At 40.6% G+C, this 10,498-nt stretch overlaps 1 long non-coding RNA gene across 1 annotated transcript; it reads right to left on the bottom strand.

Annotated features, from left to right (window-relative positions):
• Nucleotides 1-5,099: 5,099 nt before the first annotated feature.
• Nucleotides 5,100-9,707, bottom strand: LOC121819591 (uncharacterized). Its single transcript, XR_006059829.1, has 4 exons — nucleotides 9,511-9,707; nucleotides 6,687-6,855; nucleotides 6,179-6,321; nucleotides 5,100-5,733 (listed from the first exon to the last, which is right to left on the bottom strand). It is a non-coding gene; the product is annotated as an uncharacterized LOC121819591 (long non-coding RNA).
• Between the last annotated feature and the right edge of the window lie 791 nt (nucleotides 9,708-10,498).

Genomic DNA, 10,498 nt, shown 5'->3' with positions numbered 1-10,498 from the left:
ACAACATGTTAGGAAACCTAGGTAAAATGGAGAAATTTCTAGAGACATGGTATACCAAAAAGTGACTTAATAAATTAGAAAGTCAGAATAATCCAGTAACAGGTAAGTACATTGAATCAGTATCCAAATCTCTCCAAAATGAAAAGACCAGGACAGCTGGCTTCTACAGTGAATTTTCCCAGCCATGCATGAAAGAATTAACACTAATTCTTTGTAAACTCTTCCACAGAACAGCAGAGAAAGAGCACTACCTAAATAATTCTATGAGACCATCATTACCAAAGAACAAAACAAGATAATATATCACAGAAATCTCAATAGAAAGCCAATATCTATTATGAACATAGATACACACATAGTCAACAAAATACAAGGAAAATTTTTATTCAAGGAAACTCAATATTTGTATATTGAAAACTACAAAAGACTGTAAAAAGAAATTAGAAACTCTGAATAAGTCATAAGACATCCTATATTTATGGATTGGAACAATCATATATCTCAAAAGTCCCTGAAATAATCTATAGATTCAATACAATCTGTACCAAAATTCTGACATCATTTAATTAATTTTTTGTTAGAAATGGAAAGTTCATCCTATAATCTATAAAGGATTACAAGTAGCCTGGAAAAACAAAGCAGTCTTAAAAATGAAAAACAAATTTGGAGGAGTTATAATTCCTCATTTCAAAACTTACTGCCAACCCACGGTGTTCAAAACAGTGTGAAATTGCCATTTGAATACAGACCAGTAAAACAGAATTGAGGATCCAGTAATAAATTCATTCATCTATGGTCAGTTGATCTTCAAGAAGCAGTAACAAGACCCTTCAATGGCCAAAGAAAAATCTGTTCAGCAATGATACTGAAACATCTGGCTTTTCATAAGCAAATGAAGGAGTTCAGTGACCTACTTCACACAATAAATGTTTAAAAAATTAACTCAAAGTAGGTTGAAGATCTACACTTAAAAGTTAAAACTAGAACAAGTAGGACAAAAACACAGGGGTAACTCTTCACGACCTTGGATTAGGAAATGGATTATTAGATATGAAAAAATTTGCAGAGCAGCAAAAGTCCCAATAGACCATCAAAATGGAAACATCTATTCATTAAAGTGAAAAGATCACAAAAAAGTGAAAAGGCAATCCACAGAACATATTTGTTAAGATGTATCTGATAGGATCTACTATTAGAATATACAAAGATCTCCTACAGCTTAAAAACCAAATGCCAAATAACTGAATTTGAAAAGAAAGAAAAAATAGTTGAGTAGATATTCCTCCAATAAAAATAGACAAATTCATCAATGACATGAAAAGGTGTTTTGACATCTTTGGTTACAGGGAAATGTAGATGAAACCATGAGATAGCACCTGATACACACTAGAATGGCTACAAGGAAAAGAAAGCAAAATGGAAGTAACAAGTGTTGTTGAGGATGAGGAAATTGAAACCCTCGTGCATTTCTGTTGAAAATATAAAATGGAGAAATAGCCACTTTGGAAAACTAGTTTTGTGTTTCCTCAAAAAGCTGAAAATAGAACTACTACATCACTAAACAATTTTAAACACTATTATGTGCCCCAAAGAACTTTATTCAACAGCTATTCAAACCAAAACTTATACTACAGGGATTTTTTTTGAATGGAAATGAAGTGGTAAGATTCATCATCTGAGTGAGGCCAGCTTTGTGTGAGGGCTGGGTGGCCAAACTAGGGAGAAGGTGGTGATGGATGAGGAGTGGATGGTGCTTCTATCTTCTTAGCCCTGAGCATCCAACTAGGGATTCAAACTTGTGGGCTCCTTATGCACAAGGCTCAAGCGGTCTGGGTCTTTGTTGAATTCCTAAGTAGAGAGTTGGTCTAGGGTAATGAAGCCCAGTGACACTCTCTCTTTCCATCTGCTCCAGATGGGAGCCACTTTGAGTATGTGTGGTGTGGTTCATGTCAACCTACCCATTCTGACATAACATCCTCCCAGGTCATTTGAGTTTCCCATAGGCCTGTGAATGGAAATTATTGGTCAGGGTCATGGTGAATCCTTGCAAGGAGAAATAAACAAAGGCTAAGTGGCCAGGGAACTGGACCAGGGGCCAGATGTGGTTGCTGTCCAGGGACACGGCTGGCTGGGGAACATGGGACCACCTTGAACATTCCCCTTCCAATTCTAGACAGAGTTCTTGGGTCTATCATCCCAGCAGAGCCTGAAAGGACCCCTGACTTGTAAAACCTATGTAGGATCCAGTGCAGGATGGTCTCATCTTGGCAATTAATGATGAAGAACACAGATAGTGCCCTAGGACTCATTGCACTGGAGGTCAACTCCTGAAATGTCTTTAATACCACCCCACTGTTTGTTTTAAGAAAATAAGAGGCCAAGTGTCAAGGGGGCATTCCATAATTGCAGAAATGATACTCTGTGAGAGGTTCTGACCATTGGGGTTTGGAGAGAGAGGGGATACCAGTAGATGCTGAGAACAGACCTCTCTGGCTTGGAGTAAGTGGCCAAATCTTGTGAAAGAGGAAATGAAAGAATGGGTTCCTTCTTACCAGAACATCTGTTAGTACACTTATTCTCAAATACTTCTTGAGACAGAGATTTGTTTCCTTTGCATTGATGGTAGCTCTTGTTTAAGTTCTGGCAGTCTATACAAATTCCACAGGACAGTTTCCATGACGGTCCACACTTGTTGATGTCTGGAACACAGCAGAACGAAAGGTCACCTCACAAAGGTGTGAATTCCATTGCGAATTCACATGACTCTGGCCTCCATCTTTATCCTGACACAAGGACTAAACTGACTCAGCTCCTCAGTAGCTCTCTTAAGAGTTAGGCTGAGCTAGAACCAGCTGCTCCAGAAAGATGGCTTACTATTCTGCTCATCTCTGCTCTCTGGCTGTATCTGAGTGTACCTCAATTCAGACACCCATGTGGGGGCTGGAAGGAAGTCTGCATCCCCAGTGTAGGCCTTTCAGGGTAGACAGAGGCAATGATTCTGTTCCAGACCATCCTCTTGGTACTGTTTGCATCATCAGCGATGTGCATGTGAGCTCCAGCCAGTCCTAAGTGTGAGTAACAGTGACATTGAAGGCTTTCCATGATGCTGAGGAAATGGAGGGAAGTAATGGCTGGGGGATTATCCAGAGTAATATCAATCATTTGCACTGAGGTTAGATCTAGGTGGTCAGGCTCCTACACATTGCTCTTCTCCATCTCCCCTTTAGCTATATAATCCCTAGAATACCCTGCAATCCTCATCAGGCACTTCCCCAGCTCTCAATGTTAAGACTTCTCAAGATGCTTGAGGAAGTCTCTGGGGGAGTCTTGCTCTCTCTGCTCCTGGAGAAATCCCATTTTATCAGAGCCTGCTATGCATGGGAAATGAGGAAGCAGCAGGAAGCTGCTCATAGCTGAGTCGTTGAGAGTATTTTCTGGCATCGTACCTCTTCCTGTTCCTAAACATAAGAAAAAAGGTGCCCATGACCCAGGTCTCCTTGAAATAGGTCAGGAAACCATAGAGCAAGTGTTAGACACCAATGCTAAGAACAACAACAACTGAGTAAAAATGCAGGAATAGGATGTTTGGCCCTCGTATATGTTTGAGCTCCTTGCAGTCAGGAGACTAAAGACTTTTAGAGCCTGGAAGGACTCACAGGGTCATGATCAGTCAGGAAAGACAATTGGTCTTCCCCAGGTCAGAATTTCTTATCCAGACTCTGGATGTCCCCTTCTAAGGCCCCAGGTCCAGGTTGTGGGTAGTATTAACATAAGAATATGAATGGAAGGGGGAGGGATGCACAGCTGAGGAATTTCTGTTCGGCCTCCATCTGAGCACTGAGACTTCCTCCTCTCAGATGATGGCAATAGCTGGAGACCCATATTAAAGGCTGAGGGATAGGGAGGAGTGAGTGGGGGCATATGGGAATGAGTGCTGGAAGGGGAAGACATGAGGATGGGAGATTCCTCAACCTGACAAGTGTAGTCCAAGGAAGGAGCTGGAATAAAGTTACAGCAGCAGCCAGATTTCCTTTCCATGTTCAAGAGTGTGCATATCTCTGTAAGACACAGACACACACTTTATCTAAGTGCACAAAGGAATCTTTAGAATACCTCCAGGGTCATGTAAGGGCTGTGCAGTTACCATAACATCATTTTTTTTCTTTTACAAAATTTAATTTCTCCCAAACTTTAAATAGTACATGGATACTTGGAAAATAGAGAAAAAGTAAAAAAAAAAAAAAAAAAAAAAGAAAAAAAAAATCACCCAGAAGTCTAGTATCCTAGAATATTGTAGGTTTTTTTTTTGTAACTCATTGTTTCAAATATACTAGGAATAATTTATTTTATTACCAGTATTAAAGACTATTTTAAGTAGATGAAGAGCACTTCACAATGAAAAATCATATAATTTTCCCCCCTCATTAAAAAAATAATTATGGTAAAATGCCCATAGCAAAGGTTTTCATCTTAACATTTATGTTTAATAATTTCCTTTTTGATTCTATTTTGTTGAAGAATAAAAACTCCTTGGCTTTAAGCATGGTCTGTTTCTACCACCTTATTAGTTATATAACTTTGGACCAGTCACTCAATCTCTTTGAGCCTGAATTTGATAATTACAAATCAAGACTATCATGAAATCATAAAATTCATTAAAAAAATCAAAATGTGTAAGCTCCTTGACACTGGTCTTGGCAATAACTTGTTTTTTTTTTTTGATTTGACAGCAAATGCAAGCACAACAGGAGAAGGCAATGGCATCCCACTCCAGTACGCTTGCCTGGAAAATCTCATGGATGGAGGAGCCTGGTAGGCTGCAGTCCATGGGGTCGCTAGAGTCGGGCACGACTGAGCGACTTCACTTTCACTTTTCACTTTCTTGCATTGGAGAAGGACATGGCAACCCACTCCAGTGTTCTTGCCTGGATAGAATCCCAGGGACAGGGGAGCCTGGTGGGTTCCCATCAATGGGGTCGCACAGAGTCAGACACGACATAAGTGACTTAGCAGCAGTGGCCAAAATAGGGAGGTGGAACTCCATCAAATTACAAAGCTCTGTACAGCAAAGAAAACTATCAAAAAATAAAAAGACAATCTACAATTTCAGAGAATAATTTATAAGTCATACATACACAAGGGGTTAATATCCAAAATATATAAAAAACTCATACAAATCAATGGCAAAATAAACAAACAAAGTGATTGAGTAAAAAATGAGTAGATGACCCGAATAGACATTTTTCCAAAGAAGACTACCAAATGGCCAACAGGTACATGAAAAGATGTTCAACATTACCAATCATCAACGAAAAGGAAATCAAAACCAGAGTCAGATATCACCTCACACTCGTTAGAATAACTATTATAAAGAAGACAAGAAAGAACAAGTGTTAGCAATGATGTGGAGGAAAGGATTTTTTTCCATTGTTGGTATCAATTAAATTTGCAGCTCCTCTGGGACTGCTCAGTTCCTTCATGCTTTCTTAAATTGTCTCCTTTCTTATTCTCAACAAAGTGCTTCTGTGCTGTCCTCGGAGCTGAATGCTATAGATGTACCACAGCTTCTCCCCAAATCTGTCTGAGCATTTCCACCACCCCAAGGCTCTGTACCATGGCGACTTTTCAAGGGGCTGGTGAAGCTGTCCTCAGATGCAGAACTGAATCCTGGAATGCAGTGGCAGGCATCAGTGTTGACACATGGAGGGTTTGGAGGGCACCACCAAGCACAAGCTGTGAAGGAGGAAGCAGTGGGGATGAAGACGTAGTCAGAAAGTCAAGGAATGAACAAAGCCTGCTTCAAGCTGGTGATATAGTAGTAGAGGAAGGGAAGGAAAGGATGGGGTGACTTCCATTAGAAGTTGTTGTCATTTAGTCACTAAATTGTGTCTGAGTCTTTGTGACCCCCGTGGACTTTAGCCCGCCAGACTCCATGGGATTCTTCTGGCAAGAACACTGGAGTGGGTTGCCATTTCCTTTACCAGGGGCTTTTCATTATCTAAGGATTAAACCTGTGTCTCCTACATTGGCAGGCACATTGTCTATCAGTGAGTCACCTGGGATGCCCTCCGTTGGAATAGGAAGAGACAAGAACTTCTGAGCATGTTGGGATGGGGAGGAATAACTTCTCTTACATTCATAAAACTGTGACTGAGCCATACATTCAGGATAATCCTACCTTCCTCTTCCTTTGTTGGTAAGAGGACATAGACCCCAGCAAATACTTCACAGTTTATGTCCTTAATGGGCCTGGGTGAGCAGACTTATGTTTCTTGTTTGAGGATGTGGATTCCAATGGCAAAAGCATAAGCATCAAGAATCCTGAGACAGATAAACAGAAAGAAGACAAAAATAGTAGAGTCACAAACAATTTCACCTCCTGTCCCCACAACCATTGCCTCCTGGGGAGGTGGCTCCAGGCCCTGCATCCTTCTTCTTCAATGGCATCCCATATCCTCCTGTACTGTACTCAGAATCAAGAACTCAGCCTTTCACCTCCAACTCTTGGGACTCCCTGAAGAGTCAGTCAGCAATGGACACAGTCCTCATAGAACCTCAGATGCTACAGGTAAAGGACAGAGCATACATAGACTGACAGCTGATATCAGCAGGATATCTTAGAAACTCCACCCTCTCCCAATGGAAGTATGAAACTGTAGAGGAGAAAGTTCTTTAGACTGGTGTACCTAGGTTCTTTGTTCTCTGGCAATGGCAGCAATCTGCTCTGAAGATTTCTCTTCCAGGATCTCTCCTCAGGTTTAACATACATGACACAAGATGAGCATGGATAGTAGAAGTGAAACAGCCTTGAAATTTGAGCTCGAGCTCACAATTATGTCAGTAGGTTGTGGAGTCCTGGAATCAGGAGACAGGGAGTTGAGGACAGGTGAGAAGTAAGAACTAAGGCAACTTCTAAGGCAGAATAACTAAGGTATAGTCACTATCCCCTGGTTAAGTGGCTTCTCCATGTATAGCACAAATGATTTCTATGAAACTGAAGGAAAATGTTAGTCACTCAATCATGTCCGACTCTTTGTGACCCCATGGACTGTAACCCAAAAGGCTCCTCTGTCCATGGAATTCTCCAGGCAAGAATACTGGAGGGGGTAGCCATTCCTACTGATAGCTTATGGTAACGGTGTCAGATTCATGATCTCCAAAGAAGAAGATTTAACTTTGGGACCAAGGACCAGGCTTGATCACTCAAGAACTTTTGTACAGCAGAGTTTTATTAAATTATAAAAATGGGCAGAGAAAGCTTCTGACATAGACATCAGAAGTGGGGTGGAGAGTTGCCCCCCCCCCCCCGCTAGTTTTAGCAAGCTGTTATATGTCTGTTACAGGATTGGGAGCTCGTATACACCCGTGGCGGATTCATGTCAATGTATGGCAAAACCAATACAGTATTGTTAAGTAAAAAAAAGTAAAAAAAAAAAAAAAAAAAGAAAGCTATTAATCAGATAAGAGAGACACCTCAAGGCTGAAGGAGTTTCACCAAGCCCCTCTCCTACAATATGCATTTTTGAGATAGGATGGCACGAGATGTGCCATCTCCCAACCATAAAACAATTGATATGAATACTGGTTTGTTGAGCTATTATTAACCCAAGGTTTGGGAAAAGAAAAAAAGTTAGTCTTAGGTGGAACCATTTTAAAGAAAGGCAAATTCCAAAGCAAATGCATAGTTTCATTAACATAGCTTAAGAAAAACATTTCCATAGAGTAACCTCCTTTTAATTTTTTATGGAGAAGGAAAAAAATCTGACACTTGTAGTTTGTTTCTTCCTGCTGCTTGAGGGAGAGATAAAAAACGTCTGACACTTGAAGCCTATTTCCTCCATTTGGAGACCCCTGGCCTTCCTGCCTGTTACCCTCTCACTATCTCCAGGGGATCTTTCCAACCCAGGGGTCAAACCTGGGTTGATCAAACCTGAGTTGGATCTCCTGCATTGCAAGTACATTCTTTACCATCTGAGCCACTAGAGAAGTCCAATGACCTCCCTGGTTCTTTTCAAGTGAGTTCCTGGTCCTGTGCATCAGGGCCCAGCCTTCTTCCTTGATCTCCCAGTTCAGTCTGAGAAAATGAGTTACTGATCAAGGTTATGAAAACAACCCTTATATGTGGTACATAAACAGAAATGATACAAATGAGCTAACTTACAAATCAGAAAATCTCATATACATAGAGATGAACTTATAGTTTCCAGGGGGAAGGATGGAAGGAAGGGGTTGTTAGGGAGCTGGGGATGGGCCATGGCCCATATGCATGGCCATATTTAAAATGCATAACCAACAAGGACCTACTGCAGAGTACACGGAAATCTGCTCAATGTTAAGTGGCATTCTGGATGGGAGGGAGTTTAGGGGAGAATGGATACATGTTTCTGTATGGCTGAGCCCCTAGAGTGCCTGAGTCCCTTCACTGTTCACCTGAAACTGTCACAACAATGTTAATTGGCTTTACTACAATACAAAATAAAAAGTTAAAAAAAATAAAAAGGAAATAACTATGGGTGCAAATAAATAGAATTTATTCTTAGAGGCAATATGTATACCACTTGGTACAGTCTTTCATCGTATCCATATGACCCAGTGAACCCCATGAAAACCTCTTCTAATTTGTGAGTCTTTACAGGATTTCCTCCAAATGTATCCAGCATTAAGAAATGTCATGTTCCACTTATCAGAAGATAAGAAATATGGCTATTCTCATAAAAACCAGGAAACAATTTACATCCAAGGAGGACAATATGACTTACTAGGCAAAAGGAATTATTCTAAACAGTGAAGAAAATAAAGACACATTAGAATTAAGGTGACTTGATAGAATTTTGTCGTCAATTTGCTGTTGAAAGTGTTACTCTCTCAGTTTTGTCCACTTCTTTGCCTCCACATGGGCTGTAGCCTGCTAGGCTCCTCTGTCCATGGAATTCTCCAGGCAAGAATACTGGTTTTCTTCAAATCATTTCATCCCACATAAAGCCTATAGACTATGTGATCTTGCTTTTTCTTATCCCATTAGAATTTTCAAATAGTATGGTTTCCTACTCTTGTGAAAAACAAAACAAAACAAACAGTTATTTTATCAGCTTTTCTCAGCCACAGTATCAGATGTTTGGTCAAACACTAGCCTAGATGTTGCTGTGAAGGTTTTTTTTTTTTTTTTTTAATGAGACTAACATTTAAATCAGAGCTTCCCAGGTCACTTAGTGGTAAAGAATCCACCTGCCAAGCAGGAGTTGTGGGTTCAGTCCCTGGGCTGGAAAGATCCCCTCAAGAAGGAATTGGCAACTTGCTGGAATATGCTTGCATGGGAAGTCCCATGGACAGAGGAGCCTGGAGGGCTGTAGTCCATGGGGTCCCAGAGTCCGACACAACTGAGAGACTGAGCACGCATGCACACACACAGCACTTAAATCAATAGACTTTGACTAATGCAGATTATCCTCTGTTATATAGGTGATCCTTTTTTCAAGCAGTTGGAAAACAGAGTAAAAAGATTGACCTCACCGAGGAAGAGGGATTTCTTCTTCCAGATTGCATTTGGACTTGAGAAGCAGCATCAGGTCATCCTTGCCTGTCTGCCCCGCAGATTTTCAACTTTCCAGTCTCCACAATCCCATGAGCCAACCCCTTAAATAAATCCCTTTCTCTCTTCCTCTATATACACATTCTAGTGATGTCTGTTTCTCAGGAGAACCTGGACTAATACTTGTGGTAAAATGAGGAATCTTTAAGTCCCCAATATGCATGTGACACCACCCTTATGGCAGAAAGCGAAGAGGAACTAAAACCCTTTTGATGAAAGTGAAAGAGGAGAGTGAAAAAGTTGGCTTAAAGCTCAACATTCAGAAAATGAAGATTATGGCATCTGGTCCCATCACTTCATGGCAGATAGATGGGGAAACAGTGTCAGACTTTATTTTTTGGGGCTCCAAATCACTGCAGATGGTGACTGCAGCCATGAAATTAAAAGATGCTTACTCCTTGGAAGAAAAGTTATGAGCAACCTAGATAGCATATTCAAAAGCAGAGACATTACTCTGCCGACTAAGGTCCGTCTATTCAAGGCTATGGTTTTCTATGTAGAGGATCATGTCATCTGCAAACAGTGAGAGTTTTACTTCTTCCTTTCCAATTTGGATTCCTTTTATTTCTTTTTCTGCTCTGATTGCTGTGGCCAAAACTTCCAGAACTATGTTGGATAGTAGTGGTGAAAGTGGGCACCCTTGTCTTGTTCCTGACTTTAGGGGAAATGCTTTCAATTTTTCACCATTGGGGATAATGTTTGCTGTGGGTAAAAATAAAAATTTAAAATAGAAAAAAAAAAAAGCTATGGTTTTTCCAGTAGTCATGTATGGATGTGAGAGTTGGACTGTGAAGAAAGCTGAGCGCCGAAGAATTGATGCTTTTGAACTGTGGTGTTGGAGAAGACTCTTGAGAGTCCCTTGGACTGCAAGAAGATCCAGCCAGTCCATTCTGAAGGAAATCAACTCTG

Source organism: Ovis aries, chromosome 5 (assembly GCF_016772045.2).
Source record: "Ovis aries strain OAR_USU_Benz2616 breed Rambouillet chromosome 5, ARS-UI_Ramb_v3.0, whole genome shotgun sequence".
NCBI classification, from domain to species: Eukaryota; Metazoa; Chordata; class Mammalia; order Artiodactyla; family Bovidae; genus Ovis; species Ovis aries.
This window is presented reverse-complemented; position numbering and strand designations above follow the sequence as displayed.